The 20,692-nt window shown below is 46.6% G+C and overlaps 1 pseudogene; it reads left to right on the forward strand.

Moving 5' to 3' along the window:
- The first annotated feature begins 1,391 nt into the window (after positions 1-1,391).
- Positions 1,392-20,692, forward strand: part of LOC121487748 — a 48,637-nt pseudogene continuing 29,336 nt past the window's right edge.

Raw genomic sequence — 20,692 nt, forward strand, 5'->3', positions numbered from 1 at the left:
ATGGGCACTCTAAGTGACCCTCATTGACTCAGACATCACTAGCGTACAGCTGTAAACAGCAAGGAGAATATTTCAGCTGTGTAAGGAAGAGCCATTTTCAAGCACCCTTAGCCATCTTAAAGGGCCATTTACATAGCACCTGTATATTATCAGGTTAACCACAAACTATTCTTACCTCTTCATTTAAGGAGGTCCCTTCAGAATTAGTCTTTGTTCACCTCCTTTGAGTTATAAGATCTCCTCAACAATAGAAGTACGTATCATTCCTCTCTAGAACTGGCACTTTTCCCTAATCTTCACCAGCTCTCCCCTACAATTGGTGCATGTTAACAAGGTATTATTGACTCGCATCTTCTTTATTTTTTAAGATTTTATTTATTTATTCATGAGAGATGCAGAGAGAGAGGCAGAGACACAGGCAGAGGGAGAAGCAGGGTCCATGCAGGGAGCCGGATATGGGCCTCGATCCCGGGATTCTGGGATCATGCCCTGAGCCAAAGGCAGACACTCAACCACTGAGTCACCCAGGTGCCCAACTTGCATCTTCTGTCTCTCATCTTCTTCTCCCAAGGCGGTGGCCCCCAATTCAGAGGGCCTTTCCACTCCTGACCTCCTAGTGCCTGCAGCTGCAGGTGATGGTCTCGTCCATCCTGGCCTGGAGGTTATGCTGAATATGTTTCTGGAGGAAGAGCAGCATGAACGTTTACCTCTAGAATTCATACTTTCTACCTCTTGGTCTACTCCTACCACCCATCTCTTTCTCTGTGCTCCTTTTTCAATCAATCTCTGCCTTTATTCCTCCACTCCCTTTAATGTCTTCTTTGCCTCCTCAAATGCCTACCACTCCGTTTGTTCTAAGCCATTCTCCTGTCCAGTGTGGCTGCTGACTCCATGTGAGTTTCCCTCCTCCATTCAGGATTCCTGGCCCCTTCAAGACTCACCTTCTTCTCCTGGTCCCTGGTATTCAGTGTGTTGACCTTGGACCACAGGCATGGGCACCACCTGAGAGTAGTTTGAGATGCAGAATCTCAGGCCCTACCCAGGCCTACTCAACAGAATGCTAATTACAAGCTCCCAGCTGTTCTATGTTTACATTAAAGAATCAGCAACCCCACCCTAAATCAGAAGACGTATTCCTGACAGCCAGTGCTGGGACTGTCTCTGCCCCATTGTAGTCCCAGCACTGACCACGATGCCTGGCCAATAGTAGATGCTCAGTAAATATTAACTGGATGGGTAGCTAGGTGGGCTTTTCTATCAGACTTCACATACTGTGTCCTCTACCCAGATGCACCTTGACTCATCTGTACCCCCTGAACCACCTTTCACCTTGCCTGTCCCCGCTCCTTTTCCTTCTCCTCCTCTGCCACTGGGGACAGGATCAGACAAGCATGCGGGCAAGGAGTTCACTGAAGGCTGATCAGAAACCCCAGCAGAAGGCATCATCAGGCTGTAGGATTGGCTTATCTGAGCCACAGAGAGGAGCCTGCATAGAAGAGGAAAGGTACCACACTCCTTTGCTCAATGACCAGCAAACCTCAGACAATGAGGGGCCTGAGAAATCACTAGAGACAATCCTTTCAGAGATGACAAATGCTGGTTCCAAGTACACCAGACACGAGCTCCAGTTTGCTTCTGTGTCCACCCTTCTGCTGATTAAGTGTACGTGTATGAAATACTAGTAACAGGGGAGGGGAGGGGAGGAAGGAGATCTAAAGAATATCAAGAAATAAATTGTGTCCTCAAGGAGCTTAGAGAAGCCCAGAGAAGAATCTTAAGATACCTCGGTTGTTCCTGGTGCTCTTCTTCTATCAGAGCTCCCCTGCCCTGAGTAGGCCAGGAGCACATGGAACTGCTGCCTCCATTTTACAAGGATGGAGGGATTGTCCAAGTATGTTGACGAAGGGGGATGAAAGAGAGAAAGCCCAGGGATGGGAGCCGACTCCACTGGCAAAGTGGAGAATGAAATGTACAGATAAGGGAGAGGAGAGAGAGAAGAAATAGAACCGAGAGGAAAGAATGGCTTTTGCAACCATAAAATGTTCACATTATGAACTTTAGTAAATATATATATATATATATATATATTTTTTTTTTTAAACCCTCCACCTTGTAGTTATTTAGTAAGCAGGTGAGAAACTCCGGCTCGGAGCCTGCAGACTGTTTGTTCAACCACCTCGTAAATGTCAAGGGTGGACGGCTCTGATTAAGTCTACTCTCAGGGGCTCACTTGGCACCATCTATTCTCCTGTTCTTTGCCCAGCAACAGAGCAGATTCTGCAAGAACACACCAGTGGGAGGGCTATTTGCAGAACTCCTCCCAAGTGGGCTTCATTCCTCAGTCAGGGGCAGACAGGGCTGTCCCCATCAAGTGTAAACAGGAGGCAGCCACCCTCACCCCTTATTCAACAGGCACAGACAGATTTTGACAAAACCTACAGAGCCCTGCTGTCCTGTGGAGAAACTTCAGGTGACAGTCACTAGCCAGGCCAGGTGGGGCAGCTGCAACTGAAGGCACGTGGCTTGAGCTAGCTCCAAAGCGAGCATGCCAAGCAGGGCAGCGGGGGTTCTGGGTGATTAGCACATGCACTGGGCGACACTGATGGGAAGGCATAGAGCCAAAGATCAAGTGACTTTTGCCAGCTGAGATCGTGAATAATCACTGAGAAAAAGCTGATTGCTTAATTACAAGGTGGAATGTAAACATAGAAATAGGAAAGACAACAAACAAGGCTGAGAGGGCAGGAGAAGGCCGGAAGCTGAGGGTCACTAGATTTCCCTCTCCGGGGTTGGCTTGGCCCTTTTCTTTCCAGCCCACTGCTGCCGCACACTGAGCCCTCCGCCATTCCTCCATCACACAGGCAACCTCCAGGCTAATTGGCTCATCTTCCCAGGAGGCCTTGGGACAGAAAAGAGATGTGGGTGGTTGACCTGAAGTCAATAGAACAGAGATGAGAAACTCTAGGAGGATGAGGGCCTTGGTCAGGGTTATAGAGGAGCTTGAATTGTGAACATTTACTAGGAAGTTACTTAACATCATGAATCATCACCTGTGAAATGGGGTAATAGCATAGATAGTCATGAAATTGTTGGAGCAATCAATCCCTATGGAAAGTAAAGCCTGTTACTCAATATGTGGAGCATAGTCAAAATTAAGTAATAACTAGCAATATTTTTATAGCTGGGAATTGTTTTAGAGCTTAAACGTTCATCATCTGAAGTGAAGAACGTGTGTGTAATTCTTCTGTGAGAAGTAATCAGAACTGAATGACAATCCCTTCCTAGCCATTTGAGCAGTGATGCCAAAACCTAAGAGCAGAAAAATTACCCAGTGCACTTGTTCAAAATCCAGAGTGCACGACTACCTCTGCCATCCAGCCCTACCCATCTGATTCCATCTGTCTTAAGAGACGGAATGTCTTACGGACATGATCTGTTTACGGGCCTGTCTATAGCTTCATCGAGGGAAGCAAAGGTGCCTTGCTCATCTCTGTACCCCCAACTCTTAGCACAGCTCCGGGAACACAGAAGGCACTTAGGCACCTTGCTTGAACATTCAAAGCACCCATTTGCCCTTGAGACTGACCAGCTTCAAGGGGGATTCTTAGCACCAAACTACAATTAGGACCTTAATTTTATAGCTTATCCGGAGGACAAATGCTGAGCTAGAGCATAGTAACAGAAGTAAATCCACCAAAAATATTTAGTGCCTTTGTCTGCAGCACCTAAAACAAGCTAGAGAAAGGGTTGGCTCATACTTTCCCAGATGCAGAGTTTATAGAGAAAAATGTAGTAAATCAGAAGGGAACAAGGAGAATGTTTCTAAGCCAAGCAAGTCAAGTAAGGAGGGAAGAAAGGCCACCAAAAAAACATGGAAATGCAGAAGCAGTGTGAATGCCTTTTTCCTCCTCCTTCTGGATCCTGGTTTATGCTCCATCCGGGTTTACGCTTCTGGCCTGCGTCCAGCTCTGCCACAACCCAACTTTGTGGCCAGAGGCAACCTCTCATTTGTTCCACCTGTAAATAAGAACAGAACAATGCTTTCCTTCCTCTGAGTAATAAAAAGAAGTCTGGGCTCATCTCTCCAGACTCACCCCTCTTCCCCCTGCCATACACTCTGATTTCAGCCATGCTACCCTATACTTTGTTTCTGAGCTTTCTTATTTGCAATTACTTCTGCCACTACTTCTTTCGTTGGCTACCAAACCACTGCTCATCTTTTAAAACTTAGCTCAAGCATGATCTCTGCCAGAGGCTTCCTTGAATGCTTGGTCTCATTAGGCTCTCCTTCCCCAAACACAGCTTGCCATAGCATCCAGTGTAGGGCCTATCACGCTCTTCTGTATCTGTTACCTTGTCTGTCTCCCCATGAGATCTTGAGTAACAGTTGCCTAATTCAGCTCTGTATTCCCATCCTTTAGCACAATGCCCAACACATTACAGGTGCTTAACATGTGCTCATTTAATCAATTAATTGGAAATAAGCCTGTTGGGGAATAAGATTCCTGGGTGTGTAAGGGGTGCAGTGGGAGGCAAGAGTCAGGATGCACCATTGCCCGGCATTGCCATATACTCATGTTTTCACCCCTGGGGAAAGAGGATAGTGAAGTAAATGACCAGAAGCACAAGAAGGATTTCAACAGGCAGTGAGCATAGGATAGCCGTGCTCTGTGGCCCTCATAAGAAAGAAAGTTGGAAAGATGTGGAGAAGTTGGAAGTTTTCCAACTTCCATTGAAAGGTTTTAGAATAGAAATGCACTATCTTTATGCAGCAATAGGCAAAAGTCCATACCAAAACAATAAGGTAAAAAGAAAGCCTCTGCTAAGAACTGTTAAAGGAAGGATTTGGGTCACAGGATCCTGGCGGGGGGTTAACGCAAGATTGCTTCAACTGTAACTGTAAGTGAGCCCTGTTGAACTTTCTCGCCGGGGGAAATGCAAGCAAGAGTGGCCTCTGCCGAGTTAGAAAGCCCTTGGATGCGACATCAGGGAAATGCCTGTAGATGCTGAACAGTATTCTTGTTCCCCTTTAATAGTTTCCTGAATATAAACGGCCCTATGAAAACTGTAGGTTCTTGAGGAAAGAGTTTGTGTCTTTAAAAAAATGGTAAAAGCCTGTGTCTTTAAATTAATCTGTATCACACACACACACACACACACACACACACACACACACAGTCTAAATTGGAGCCAAGCAGCTACACAGGCTGGGCAAACAGAAGACATTTGAGTCAGTAATGACCCACTCCCCTGGGTTTGGGTGTGACAAGCATTTACAGAGTGCTCACTATGTGCCCAGTTGGGCTCTAACTTTTGTACACCTTATTTCATGTAATCCACACAATTATTTTGTGAGGCTGTCATATGGTCATCCTCATCTCACTGATGAGGGAAATTGAGGCACAAATTAGTAAAGAAACTGAGCCATGTTTACCCAGAGAGTAACTGGTAGAGCTGGGACACAAACCCTAGCAGTCTAGCCTCAGAGTTCCTGCCTTTTTTTTCTTTTTAAAGTAACCTCTACACCCAACATGGGGCTCAAAGTCACAACCCCAAGATCAAGAGTCTCACACTCCACTGACTGAACCAGCCAGGCACCCCAGAGTCCCTGCTCTTAACCACTACTTTATGCTAAAGAGGCAAAGCCTGTGTAGGTACTGACTGCTGGTCTGTCCCTGACACTACCAGGTGTTATAGAGTGAATGCTTGTTGTCCCTTAAACTTACATATTGAGGCTGTAACACCCAATGCGACAGGGGGTTTGGAGATAGGGCCTTTGGGGATTGGATTAAATGAGAGTTTGAGTGTGGCCCTAATTCAATCAGACTAGTGTCCTCATAAGAAGAGATAACAGATCGCTATATTTGTATCCTTTATTACTCGGCCATCAAAAAAATGAAATCTTATCCTTTGCGATAATATGGATGGAACTAGAGGGTATTATGCTAAGTGGAGTAAGTCAATCAGAGAAAGATAATTATCATACAATCTCCCTCATATGTGGAATTTAAGAAAAAAAAACAGAGGATCATAGGGGAAGGGAGAGAAAAATAAAACAAAATGAAATCAAAGAGGGAGACAAATGATAAGAGACTCTTAATCATAGGAAACAAACTGAGGGTCACTGGATGGGAGGAGTGGGGGGCCAGGGTAACTGGGTGATAGACATTAAAGAGGGCTCAGGATTTAATGAGCACTGGGTGTCATATGCAACTGATGAATCACTGACCTCTACCTCTGAAACTAATAATATACTATATGTTAATTAATTGAATTTAAATATTTTTTTTTAAAAAAAGAAGAGGTACCAGAGAGCACTCTCTGTGTACATGTGCACAGAGGAAGGGCCATGTGAGGGCACAGTGAGAAGGCAATCCAGGAGGAGAGGCCTCACCACAAATCAACCAACCTGCACTTTGATTTTGAATTTCTGGCCTCCAGACTGTAAAAAAAAAAAAAAAAAAAAAAAGTCTGCTGTTTAAGCCACCTAACCAGGGGTACTTTGCTATGACAGCCTGCACAGACTGATCCAACAGCCATCATCCCTCTGGGCACCAAGCTGGACAGACTCCAGGGTCTTGAAGCTGACCAAGCACCCAGGCTCCAGTGGCAGTCTCCCACAGCTCATCCTCTGTACGTCATCAGAACTTCTGTGTCCTATGTCCTACACTAGTGGTATGAAGACCAACTGTGTTTACCGTGGGTGTGTAAGTGGTATGTTGGTGCTCTTGGCATGACCACCTTCAGCCCCCATCACCATCCAGTAAGGCCAGTGAGTGCTGTGGTATCCACCTGGTTGGGTGTTGTAGGAATTAAATGCAATGATTTGTGGATAGCACTTATAACAGTGATCATTACCTCCTCAGTATTTGCTTGGCAAGGTTGTTAACTCTCCCCCATCCCAGTCGGTAATTGGCAAAGCAGGGATTTGAACCCTGATCTTTCTGCCTTTGAAGACCAAGGCATCTGCTTTACAAGGTGACAACCAGCTCACGTCACAAACTAATTTGACATCATTCTAGCAGTGACTTCCTTCATCATTCATTGAGCGACAGGATTTTCTTTCCAGGTCTAATCACTTTGGAGGAAAAGAAAAAAAGTGTGTAATATATGTGTGTTCCTTAAAATGTTTATATGCATACACTTTTTTTCAGCTAAAAATCATTCCCAGGGACCCAGAAAACCAGACTCAGTGAGCTTTTCAGGCTATGACAATAGGGGACAGAGGCTGGTAGGCCTGGAGTTCCTAGTAGCTGTGTGTCTTCATTCCCTGCCCAGACTCTAATTTCCTAAAAGACAGGCAAACAATAGGGAGTACATTTTTAGTGCCAGCCCATGGTATGTGGGGATTCTTGGTAAATATTTGCTGCATTGAGTTGCTTCTAAGGTAAAGGAAGGCAGGTATTAGGATGGGCCAGTGTGGGGCACACAGAGGTCCATATCCCATCTGAAAGCCAACAAACAGGATTGCTCCTTTGTGCATGGCTCCAGCTCACATCTTGGACTTACTGATTAAGCACTCAGCAGAAATAGCTGTGTAAGTGCTGGGATGGGACCAGAATGTTAAGGAGCTATTAAAAATAAGCATGGCCCATGACATCATTGTCTGTTGCGCAGTGAAGTCGGGGGAGTTGCAATGGCCAATGGCCAACGGGGAGTCAGGTCACAAAGACAACAGGGGCAAACGAGGCCAGAGAACACACAGCCTGGGAGCAGCACTAGCCTGGATAAATTGAGACCTGGATAACATGGGCCCTACCCCTCCCTATTCCCCAGATCTGTCCCAGGCTTCCATCACCTTGATGCTGAAGGGAAGCTTGAGTTCTCTTGGACTCATCATTGATCTTCTTTGCTATATTTCCAAGTCTTCCCAGGAGGGGATTTCAACTTAGGATGTCTGTCTGGGCCAGTCCTGGGGGCTGGGGGTGGCCTACTTTGCAAAAGATGTTTGAATTCCCTGGGAAAGTCCTGAAGTTCTACCCTCATCCAGCACCGTGTATGTGGCATCACTGTCCCATCATCTCATGGGTGAGGCAGCCTCCTGGATGGCTGGTTCTAAGGCCTCCACACCATCTGTCATGGACAAAAAGGCCCAGTCCCTGAGTTAAACATCTTACCCCAACTCTTCCACCTCCCATATGCCTGGAATATTAATATCCCTCTCTGCTTCTATTCCCCAGGTCTTGGCTGCCAACCTGGCCCATGCCCCTCTCCTTTGCAGTCACCATGCTGGACTTTCAGCAGTGTTCTCATTGTTTATCTCCCCCACATCACAACATAGACAAGGATATCCACAGGGTTCAGGATTGACCCTCTTCTCCAAGCTATACTGCTTCCAAAGTATCCCTATCTACCATCACCTAGAAACTTCAGCCATAATTCAGAAACATGAATCCATTCACATTTTGCTCCTACTTAAAATCCCTCAGTGGCACTTGAGAGCCTGCAGAATGAATGTCACATTTTTTTAGTCAAGCATGTAATACCCTCCAAAATCTGCCCCCAATTCTCCCTCTAGTCACTGTCCCTCCTACAAAGTGTGCCACTGAGCGGAGCTCCCTTCTCTATTCCCAGCATGCTTCCCAGGACACCATGGTCTCTCTCATCCAAGCCTTTGCTCAGGCCAGTCATCCATCCAAACTGGAGCCTGGGTCACTGTCCTCACTCTCCCACAACATCCCGGGGTCAATAGGCCCCATGGGCTCAATTTCACGGACACTGTTCCCATGTGTCCCCTTCTTTTTTTCCTCACCTCTGGGCCAGGTGATTATAACTGCCTCCATTCTGAACTCTGACTCATCTTCCTCTTCCACCGGCCCCTTCTTCCTGCCCAGTCCTCAGTTGTCTTTCTACCTACACATCTTACTTTGTTCCTTTCATCCTAGATGCTTCAGTCCCTCCTTGTTGCCTAAGTGCCAGTCTGATCCATGGGGTTCTCCCCATTGGAGGCTGCTGTCTCGGTCTCTCATCAGAGGCTACTGGCAGTCACCATGCTTGCACAATTTTGTACATTCTGTATGAGAAATCTTCTCTGTGAGAAAAATTCATCTCATCCTTAAATATTAAACTAAAAATTCACTGCTCCTACAAACTCTCGCTAGAGACTCCAACAAGGCACATAGGCGTGTTCACCATACTTGCGTCCTTGTGCAGTAATGATCCCCTTGCATCCCTGGGTCCCTGTCACATGTGAACTCCCTAAGGGTGGAGCCTCTTTCTCCTTGGGCCTTGTTTACCTAGGCATCTGGTTCTGTGTTCCATTGAATTAGTGGCTCAAAAAAAAGAATATGTCCCCTGCATTAGCATCATTGTCTCTGCTCGATCACACAGTCCCTGATTTTGGAGACCACTTGACTCTTCGTTTCATTGAATAAGTGGCTATCTTTGAAGAGATTAAAAAAAAAAAAAACTCTCAGTTCCTGTCTTCTCCTCATTCAATGACAATCCTTTCTTAGACCCATGAGTGAGCAATAGGAATCAAAAAGGCAAACATGTCACAAAATACAAAGCTCCACGTGAAGGTCTAGAAGGAGGGCTTCCATCCTCTTCATAGTGTGGGAAGCATGGAAAGACAGCAAACTAGCTGCCCACATGACCTTTTAGCTGTTAGGCCTCTCCACCATCAGTCCTGAGCTGAGGAAGAGGAGGGCATCACTGGCTCCCAGGTATGGGCAGAGGCCATATCCCCCCTATAGTATTGGTCAGACATACAGCTCATGCTCCAATATGCAATTTGTAAGCTCCCCTTTGCAACATCACCACTAGTTTCAAAAGCAGCTAGAAATGCTCACTTTAAGGCCAATGATCTGGGAAACAAACATCTCAGACCCCACTGGCTTTCATTCTGTATGAGATAGTACCCTCGGCAAAGGAGAGCACCATTTGCCTTCCAAAGGTGGTAGCCATTTTTCAGATGAGCTCATCCAAGAGAATGGCTATTTTGAATCCAAGACAAAAACACAAGCTTATGTCATAGGGACACTCTGAAAGAAGCCTGTTCACCAAATTCCCAGGACCCTAAAGAGCCTACATTACTATGTCTTGTAGGGAAAATCACTGCCTGGGATTCAGGGGTGAGAGCTCATGTTGCAAGCCCATTGCCAGGGACATAGCATGTCAGGTGCCAGAGGCAGGGAGCTGAGTTGCTATCAACTCGAAGTAAATTAATCTGAGTGAACTACACTTATGGATGGGAAGGCATGTTCCCCTCTACCAGCAGGTTTACCTCAGAAACACACAAGGCCCAAGAGCAAGAGCAGGTTCACGAGGCCAAATTCCCAGGTGTACATAAAAGTTTTGAACTTCCAGAACATTCTCATAATTGGCAGCAGCAAGGAATCCAAGCAGCAGATGATTCTATGAGCCATAGTGTTAGCCAGGCTGGAATGATGAGGAATAGGGTTAACAGGGAAGGGACTGGAAGATGCAGAATATGCCCCCAAACCTAGGAAAGAGCTGCTGAGTAGTAGGGAGAGGGTTACTTATTTAAATCCCACAGCTTTCTAAGGACAGCATGATAGGCTAAATGAAAGCTCTAGTTTTGCTGAACATCTGATGGATATGGATAAACCCCGGGGGATGGGCGGGGAGGTGGGTGGGCTTCCTTCTCTAGCACCTTCTCTCTGGTACTGCATAAACAGAGCAATGAACAGTTCAAGGTCCAGGGGTTCAGTCTGAAGTGAGGGGTGAGGAAGGATGCTATGTAGAGGCAAACAAGCTTTCAAAACAGCCTTAGGAGCAGATGGCCAACAAGCTTTCAGAACAGAAATATCTAGTGTTTAATTTGAAGATGTGGATTGCTACAGTGTAAATAACCACCTTCATATTCCCCTTCCAAATTGATACCAAAGTCTGCTTTACGCTCAAAGATCATGAATCAAAGAAAACAGACATATTTCCAAGCTGGGTCAATGTAGGGCAAAGAGAAGCAGCTGATGCCATGGGACAATGTGGTGATCCATAAAATGAGCTCATTCTACAAAGGCAGACATTCAGGGCTGAGGCAACAATGAAAATTTACACAGCCCAGAAGGTGAGCCATCTTGATACAGGCATTGCAATTCCACAGAACGTGCACTGGCAGATGGAGGAAATTGGATCTAGACCTTGAGGGCTGGGGAGATCCACTTACTGTCCTGCAGATTACAGGAAAGTCAGATATTAGACAAGAGTCCAGACAAAGTGGAGCACATAGAGGGCCCAGAGTATAGGGACCTCGTTATCAAAGGACATCATAGGGAGGGCAGTGGTCTGTAGCTCAGAGATCACCACCCTCTTCATGAGATTCAGCTCCCTGGGATGGTACAATGGGAAGAAGGCTTCAGTACCTGACTGTGCATCAGGGAGGAGCTGGGCAGCTAACATCTTCCTACACTTCTACCCCAAGTAGGGGGCTCCAATAGCCTCGTTCTAAATAGCCCTCCAAGGAGTGTTCTAGCAAGCCTGGTCGAGAAAGAAAAATAGGAGCCATGGAAGGTTCTAGATGGCTGGCATGAGGAAAGAGGGTTTCTAGGCAGATAATCTGGCCTGGGTGTCACAGTGAAGTGCCAGTGAAGAGACTAGATGTACAGAGAAGCATCGGATGGCTTCTGTGATAGTTAAACAAGAAATCATGACTGCCTCAATGAGCAAGGTGGCTGTGCTGACAGGGGGACAAATGAAACTGTGTGACCCTGCAGAGGCTAGAGGCGGGGCCTAGAAACAGGGAAAAATCAAAGACTTTGAGCTTGGTTGGCAGGGACCATGGTGGTGATGGCGGAAATACTGAAGGGGGTGTGGTTATAAAGGAGAAGGCAAGAGCAGCTTCAGAAATGCTGAGTCAGAGGTGGCAGGCAAACAACCAAGGAAAAGTGTCAAATTAGACCTTTAAAAATTATAGGATTGGGTCAAAGGCCAGGACTTGAGATGTGTGTGTGAGCCATTTGCCTGAAGTAAATTAAATTGCAAGATGGAAACATCTGATAGAAAATTGGAGATGGGGATCCCTGGGTGGCGCAGCGGTTTGGCGCCTGCCTTTGGCCCAGGGCGCGATCCTGGAGACCCGGGATCGAATCCCACATCGGGCTCCCGGTGCATGGGGCCTGCTTCTCCCTCTGCCTGTGTCTCTGCCTCTCTCTCTCTCTCTGTGACTATCATAAATAAATAAAAATTTAAAAAAAAAAAAAAAAGAAAATTGGAGATGTCTGTGGTTATGGAAGTAGACGATGTAAGCTGGCCGGAGAGAAGAAGAGAAGGCTTAGCTAGGGAGAAGGGACAAGAGACGGGGAAGGTGTTGTAGCAGAGGCAGTGGGAGTGCTATAGAGTCAGTGCCCACAGAGAGGCCTGCAAACTCTGACTTCAACAGTGACCTTGAGAGTTCCTCTGGAGAGCAAGTGGCCTGGTCAGTGGCCCTTGGAGGCCTATTTCAAGAGGAGTCCTCAGGCGGACAGTGGGGAGGAAGGCCTGCCTGCTGGAGATGAAGGAGACTGACAGGAGAGACCGCCACTGCCTCCCCCAATCCAGCAACAGACAGAAGCAAGGAAGGAACAAAGAAGTTGCATCTCCTGGAGGCATGTGCAGAGGACGCAGCCCATCAGGGAAACGCTTTTTAAAACCAGAGAAGCAGGAAAGCCAGGATCCCCGAGAGATAGAAGAGGAGGTGACTAAGAACAGAATCAGCCCCAGAAAGGAAAAGATTCTCTGCCTCAATTAGCCATTGCTGTGTCACAAGTCACCTCTAAGTGACTTAAAGCACTGATTTGATTTGTATTATAGATGCGCACGCAGGCCGGTCAGTTCTGTTTTCTGAACCAGGCTTGGTCGGCATCAGCTGGGTTTGCTCACACATCTGCCGTCGGCTGCAGAGTTGGCTAGGAGTTTGGCTGGTCTGAGGTCACTCTGCTAGGCACCCTGAGCTGTCCCTCTCCGTGGTCTCCCATCTCCCAGCAGGCTGGCCAGGGCTTGTGCCCAGGCAGCCCAGGGCTTCTGAGAGAGAGAGCAGGAGCCATGAGAGGCCTTGAAGCCTAGTCTGGAGGGGGCACACCATCACTTCTGTCCCATGCTCTTGGGCTAAGCAAGTCACGAGGCCATCTCCCATTCACAAGGACCAGGGGAGGTTCTTCTCGACTGCAAGAAGCACAAAGTCACATTGCAAGGGGCACAGATACAAGAAGGAAAAGACTTGAGGCAAGTTTTGCTATCAGTACGCCCTCTGGAATGTGGCAGAGAGATGCACAGGTAAAGAGGGAGGGAGGTGAAGGAGGTCACAGCAGGATCTTGATTTGCCCAAGGGCCTCAGAAAGATAGTAGACTTAAGAAGGAGAAAATGTGGAGTGGCCCCTGCAAGCCTCCCCCGAGGGAGCCAACGTGCCAGAGGAGGCGCTAGGTAGTGCAGTGGGGATACCTGAGAGCAAGGTGCGGGCACCTGCAGTGATCCAGGGCCACCCAGTGTCCCGGAGTGGAAGCAGAACCACGCTCAGCAGGGGATGATGAGGCAAAGCAGCAGAGCAGCAAAGTCAGGGATGCAGAGGGGCCCGCGATCCCTTGGGAGAGCCCCTTCCTCCTCAGAAACGCAAAGAGGCGGCTGGTGGCCAGCTCACCCATTTGCCTGGACCCTGTCTGGGGAGAAGTCCTGGCCCTCATGCCTCTGAGTTGGCCTCCGTGTTGACAGGACTCCCATGAGGAGCCCAGAAAGTGTAAAAGTAACCGAGTGCCTCTAATGTGACTCTGAAGGGCAACAAAATCAATGAATGGAAAATAGTCATTTTTGTCCCATTGATTTTTTTTTTTTCTGCTCATTGAGGACTCACTCCACTCCACATTGTCATTAAACTAGCCACTTTCCAGTGAAATGCTTTCACTGTCTTGAGGACGGACTCCTGTGTGACCTATCCCTAAAATAACTTATGGATAATGCGTCCCATCCTCAAAAGGGTGGAATTTTGAGGCGGTTGCATAACCACGGGGGGCATATGTGCTGACTTTAAAAACCCCACTTCTTGGGCACCTGGATGGCTGTGGTTGAGCCTCTGCCTTCGACTCAGGTCGTGATCCCAGGGTCCTGGGATAGAGTCTCACATCAGGCTCCCCACAGGGTGCCTGCTTCTCCCTCTGTCTGTCTCTGCCTCTCTGTCCATGTCTCTCATGAATAAATAAATAAAATCTTCCAAAAAAAAAACAAAAACAAAACAAAACAAAACAACCCACTTCTGGTGATTCTGCTATGCTTCTCCTTCCCTGCACCATGTCAAGATTCTAGCCTCTTTCCCACCTCTCCCGCCTCTTTGGAGAACGCCAAATCCTGAGGCACAGACCAAGCTTCAATGTGCCTGGGAGCCTGGACACCCCCTGGCAGGCCAGCCCCTCTCTGCTGGACCCCGCACAGGGGCATGAGTTCTAGGCTAGAAGGTGAGGTGATCAGAGCAACTTTCAACAGGGCCTGGAGCCCTGTTTGGCCTTCATTTTGACCTTGTCTATAAATTATCTGGCATGCAAAATACCTTTCCCTTGGAAATATTTTTTTAGAAGATAGCAGTGGTGTTCAGACTTTCACACTCAGAAAGCATGTTTAATTCTCGCAAAATCTCTTACTCTCCATGAAGAATACTGTCCAAGCCCCTATTTTCAGGGACAATTTTTCTCCTGAGCAGTTCACCTCCCACTGCCTATGGGACCCTTCCACTTGGATGTTCCAATATTAAATTAAAATTCAAAATCCCTCATTTTGGATCGTATTACTCACTGTTCCAAATCAGGGCCACCTGACAACTTCCTTGTTTCTGTTAATAAACCAACCATTCACCCAGTCACTCAGATTTGAGGTCATTTTGGCTTTGCTTCCCAATCCATCCCTCTGTCTACCAAATGGAGGCAGTTCCTGAGTACTCCTATTCCTTCTTTGTGTTGTCTCTTCTTGTTTCCCTTTCCATTCCAACAGTATCTGCTGAGGGCAGCTGGCTCTGGACGCCTCAGTCTTAGAGCAAGCAACTGAGGTCCTAACACATAACCTTTCTCCTTCCATTCCATCATAAGCTCCGCGGTCAGATTGCTAAAATGTCACTTCCATAGGGTCCCTCTTGCACCTCCAAGCTTTAAGAGTTGTCTGTTACCCATCACTTGAGGACCAAACTCCTTTACTTGGTATGAGGAGCATTCCCCAGCAAGACTCCACTCCACCTCTCCATACCCATCTCTTGTCCTCAAAACACATCCATCTGCTCCAGCCAAGTTGTGCTTCTCAGTGTCCCCTAGACACATTGTCCATGTCATAGTCTCTATGATGCTCTCTTGCTGTTCCATGATGAGAAATTCTCCTCTCTTCCTCCCTGACTTTCTAAGTCCCACCCTGACTTTGGAGCCTGGCTCAAGTCCCAACCACCACAGTGTCTTCTCTATCCATTTCCTAAACTGAGGGAAGGAAAATTAGCACTTCCTGCAACTCTGTTTGGGTTGCACTTACACTTTTTTTCCTCTGAAGTTCTCTTGAGAGTATTGTTCATCCACTCCTAAGAATCTTATTCACACCCTCCATTCTACTGGCTTTCTGAATATATTATGATGACCAAAATGTCAGACATTGGTTCTTTGGAGTTTATAAGATACTGTCACAAAAGTACCTCATTTCATCCTTAAAATTGTAGTAGGAATCTATAGATAAACCTTCTTGGAGGGGCACATGGGTGATTCAGGTGGCTAAGCATCTGCCTTTGACTCAGGTCATGATCTCGGGGTCCTGGGATCCAGCCCTGTGTCTGGCTCCCTGCTCAGCGAGGAATCTGCTTCTCCGTCTTCTTCTGCCCTTTCTCCACCACCACCCCCCCTCCACCTCATGCACTCTCTCTCTCTCTCTGTCTCTCAAATAAAATATTTTCAAAAACAAAAAATCCTTCTTGGAAAAGCTATGCCTGGAGTTGAGGTCCAAAGAAATATTTTGCAGTAAATGAAGAAAGAATGAGATGAGGCTTTTCCCAGGCCCTGTGTCCTCCAGCATCTAAGGACCAAGCACAGGAGGGGCAGCAATGGTACGATCCTGACACACAGCAAGAAGAGCGCAGACTGCGGATCATGGGGTGCAATCTTGATGCTGCCCTTCGTTAGTTTTATGACTCGGTAAACTGTCAGTAGGAAAGCTGTAGTCAAGACTCAAGAACAACCAACCAAGAAGAATGCAGATCCACTAATATTAAAAAAAAAAATCCCCTTCATTTTTTTAAATAAAGAATCATAGTTATTATTACTATTAAATTAACTTGATTTAACCTGCATAAAATTGTATAGAGTGGGGATAGGGTTCAGGACATGCTACTCCAACATACGGTACCTTGGCACAGTGAGTGTCTTAAGCTAAAGGAGTCTGAGAAAACAAGAGGTACAGGAAGGTCACTCTGACCTCCTGCCCTTCACCCTTGTTCCCTGAAACAAGGATGAATCTCCCATGCAAAAGGTACCCTCTCCGCACCAGAAGGAAGGGAGACATCCTCAACACCAGACACAGGAAATTTGGGGCTTCGAAATCTGTACAAACTTTGTTAAACTAACTTTATCTTCCTAGCTACTTCTTCTTCTTTTAAGATTTTATTTATTTGAGGGATCCCTGGGTGGCACAGCAGTTTGGCGCCTGCCTTTGGCCCAGGGCGCGATCCTGGAGACCTGGGATCGAATCCCACATTGGGCTCCTGGTGCATGGAGCCTGCTTCTCCCTCTGCCTGTGTCTCTGCCTCTCTCTGTGTGTGTGTGTGTGTGTGTGTGTGTGTGATTATCATAAATAAATAAAAAATTATTTAAAAAAAGATTTTATTTATTTGAGAGAGAGAGAGAGAACAAGCAGGGGGAGGAGCAGAAGGAGATGGAGAAGCAGGCTCCCAGCTGAGTAGGGGGCCCCATATGGGGCTCAATCCCAGAATCCCAAGACCCTAGGATCCTGACCTGAGCTGAAGGCAGATATTTAACCGACTGAGCTACCCAGGCGCCCCTCTTCCTAGTGACTTCTTCACTATTCACTACCTCGAAACCAAACCCCTTTGTCTTATCAATTCTTCACAAATTTATTATTTCTTTGTTTAAAAGCTGTAACAACTTCCTGCTCAGGTCACTTCTTTAAGTCTTCATTCTCTTGCGAAGGCTCCCATGTATACGCAAAAATTCAGCAAAATTTGTAGACTTTTCTCCAGTTAATCTGTCTTTTGTCAGTTTAACCTCCAGACCCAGCCAGGGACCCTGAGAGGGTCAAGGAAAACTTTTTCCTCTCCTATGGTGGGATAGGAGGAAATGGAGCTAGTTCTACAGTGTGGTCTTTCAGGCCTTCCTCCCCTTTGGGTTACTTGTCTGTAAGGCTAACTGAAATAACCTGAATAAATGTTGCAATTTTGTCAATTCATTCCTTCAGGAAATATTCCTAACTACTATGTCGCAGGCACATAGTAGGACCATAGCAGCAAATAAAACAAAGACCCCATCCTCATGGAACTTGCCTTCCATTCAGGGAACCACCTGGTCCTCACAAAAATGAACAGAAAACTCCACACACATAAAACGCCAGGTGGTATGAAGGACTCAGAAGAAAAATAAAGCCAGGGAGGAGGAAAGGCGGCCCCTGGAAGGGCAGAGGACATTGACATGTGGGCTTAGAGAGGTGACATTGAGCAGAGACAGACCTAGAAGCAGCAAACATTGACCTCAGATCTGTATTCCACAGCTGCCCTGCCCTAGTTCAGGATGGTTTCAATTTAGCCAGTGTTGCAGGAGGGGTCCTCAAAGGCGGTGTGGTGGTTTCCATCAGAGTCAACTGAAGGAAGTCTGGGCCCCCATCGAGTGCTACTTCTTGTCTTCCTGCTCTCAGCTGTGGACAAAGAGCAAACTGAGACTCCTGCAGTTGAGCACACCCAAATCCTTTGACTCCTTTCCATACCCTCCTCAGAAACACCAAGAGCAAAGCAGTGGTGGAGGAAGGTGCCTGGGGGGACGTGTAGCACTGCTGTGATTGGCTGGAGTGCCTCTAAGGTCTTGGCCTGGCTTGGAATCTCCAAACACTATTACCCACCGACCGGTATTTCTCCAAGCAAGCCGGAGGAAAGGAAGGAAAATCCAATCAACCACCTGAGGAAAATCCTATCAACAGTTCATATGCAAGAAAGTTAGATCCTGGGGCGCCTGGGTGTCTCAGCTGGTTAGGCATCTGCCTTCAGCTCAGGTCATGATCCCAGGGTCCTGGGACCGATCCCTGGGTGGGGCTCCTTGCTCAGTGGAGAGTCTGCTTCTCCCTCTCCCTTTGCTGCTCCCTTGCTTGTGTTCTTTTGCACTCTCTTTCAAATAAATAAATGAAATCTTTAAAAAAGAAAGAAAGAAAGAAGAAAGAAAGAAAGAAAGAAAGAAAGAAAGAAAGAAAGAGAAAGAAAGAAAGAAAGAAAGAAAGAAAGAAAGAAAGAAGAAAGAAAGAAAGAAAAGAAAGAAAAAGAAAGTTGATCTGATAACTTTAAGATTCCCTCCAACGAAATGCCCCGCTAACACTAAGGAATGTTACCCCTCTGCCATTCCAAATATCCATTCTCCCTGCACCCATTCAATTTGCCAGGACTCATGATAGCCTCAAAGGGAGTTTTATGTGATGTTTTAAGTTTGATTTTATGTGATATCTTACCTTTTCCCTTTCTTTCTTTTATTGTGTTTTCCCTTGTTTGCTTTTCTTTCTTTCTTCTTTTCTTTTTTCTTTTGCATTTCCTTTGACTCACAGGAATAAATAATAAATCAGTTCTCTGAATCTCTGAGTCAAAACTTAGTTGCATATTCAAACCTGGAAGTAGGAACTTTGGTAATAAAAAGGACAGAAGAGAGTGAGAACAGGAAAGAGTAAGGGAGAGGGAGGAAGAAGAGCCACAATAGCACAAGCAAAGGCCCCAAATAGAGCAATAATTGATGGTTGGATGATGCCCCCTTAGCTCCCATCTCCTCGAAGCACCCACAGCCTCAAGCCCTGGCATTTGTTTGCTGGGGCTGCCCAAACCATATACCACAGACTGGGTGGCTTACACAATAGAGATTTAGTGTCTCAAGTTCCAGAAGCTGGAAGTCTGAGATCAAAGCACCAGCAGTGTTGTTTCTTCTGAGGTCTCTCTCTTTTTATACATGACTATCTTCTCCCTGAGTCTCCATCTGGGCTTTTCTCTGTGTCCAAATTCCCTCTTCTTATCAAGCCACCAGTGACTGGATTAGGGCTGACCCTAATGACCTCACTTTACCTTAATACCCCTCCTCCCAGCCTCTCAAGACCCAGCTTCCAAATACAGTCACATTCTGAGGTAGTGGAAGTTAGAACTTAAATTAATTTGGAGAGTATACAATTCAGCCCATAACAGCCTCAAAGCTGCAGATCTCCGAACTGCTGCTTCCTTTGTCTTCTTCCTTCTTCCTTTTTGGGCTATTTATTCTGGAATAGTGAAGTAACAAACAGAGTGTGCAGGGCCAATGCTACCTGAGCACCTGCCTCCATAACAGATGTGCTATGGAAGCCATGTCAATTCCTGTCCTCTTAGAACAGGCCCCAAAGAGCAGGGCCCACACAGCACCCACCTCCATCCCATCCCAGCAGGGTAGCTGCCTGTGATGCCTGGAACCACAGGACCAGAATCTCACCCTAATGAAATTTGAAGATGAAGAAATGGGTTTCCTCAGTGATAGGCCACTAGGGAAATGGAAGTTTCCTCTTTTCTAGGGAGTAGTCTCAAGTCCACAAACAGAAGTCAAGCATCTAGCCATCCTTGCTCCCCTCACCCACACACCCATCTTGGCCTGCTCCCAAGATCTGAACATTCTAAAAAAGAACTTGGAGCCTTAAGTCATCAGAGGTGAGGAACAGTTCTTAGTCCCATCAGACATGGCTATCTCCTTACTTCAGACCTCTAGGAAGTTGTCAGGCCTTGTCCTAAGCCCCTCTGCCTCACCCTCTGACCTCTTGCCCATATTTCCCTGTGGGCATAAAGCTGGAAACAATAAGGTTTTCAAATTCTCACAGCCCAGTAAGCAATGCCCTCCCAATCCTCCACAACTTAGTGCTGTTCTAGAGTAAAGGATCAAAGACAGAACTGTTCCCTCATTCTTCCCCCTCAGACACTCACTCAGCTTTGTGGGGGAAGATATGCTTGAGCAGTGCCCCATGCCTGAATGGCACAGTTTCACAATACCATTCTCCTCAGACTATTGAAAGCTCACTCTGGGCCAAAGCGGTACTGCTGTGCTGATAAGATGGATTCTGAGAGTTTGTGCAGAGCTGTCACAGGATGGCAGAGCTTCATCAGCTGTGCAGACACAGCCCCTCAGGCATTCCATCTCATCAATGACACAAGCTAAGCCTATGAATGTCAGCTGGACCTTGGATGAGTCTCTCTTGTACCCCCCTCACCACTCAGGAATCAAGGAAAGATGGGCTGCCCACAGGGAGGGTCAACTTCCCCTCAGAGCCCATCAGATAAACCTGTTGGACAAGCAAAATTGAGTTTATTAAACTTACTGCAGAAAAGAGAGCACCATCTTGTCGGAGTCTTAGTAGTGTTTCAACAGGGGAATTTAAGGAAGAATATTTATGGCACTCTGAGGTCTTGGCTCAAAGAATTTAAGAGGTAGTCTTTTAAGGGAAAGACCTAGATTAATCAGGCAGTTCCTGAAATAACAGTTTAAGTTTAGTGGATACAGCAAAGAGAAGACCTTGATGTGAATCTTGATA

The sequence above is a fragment of the Vulpes lagopus genome, chromosome 1 (genome assembly GCF_018345385.1).
Source record: "Vulpes lagopus strain Blue_001 chromosome 1, ASM1834538v1, whole genome shotgun sequence".
Taxonomy (NCBI): Eukaryota; Metazoa; Chordata; class Mammalia; order Carnivora; family Canidae; genus Vulpes; species Vulpes lagopus.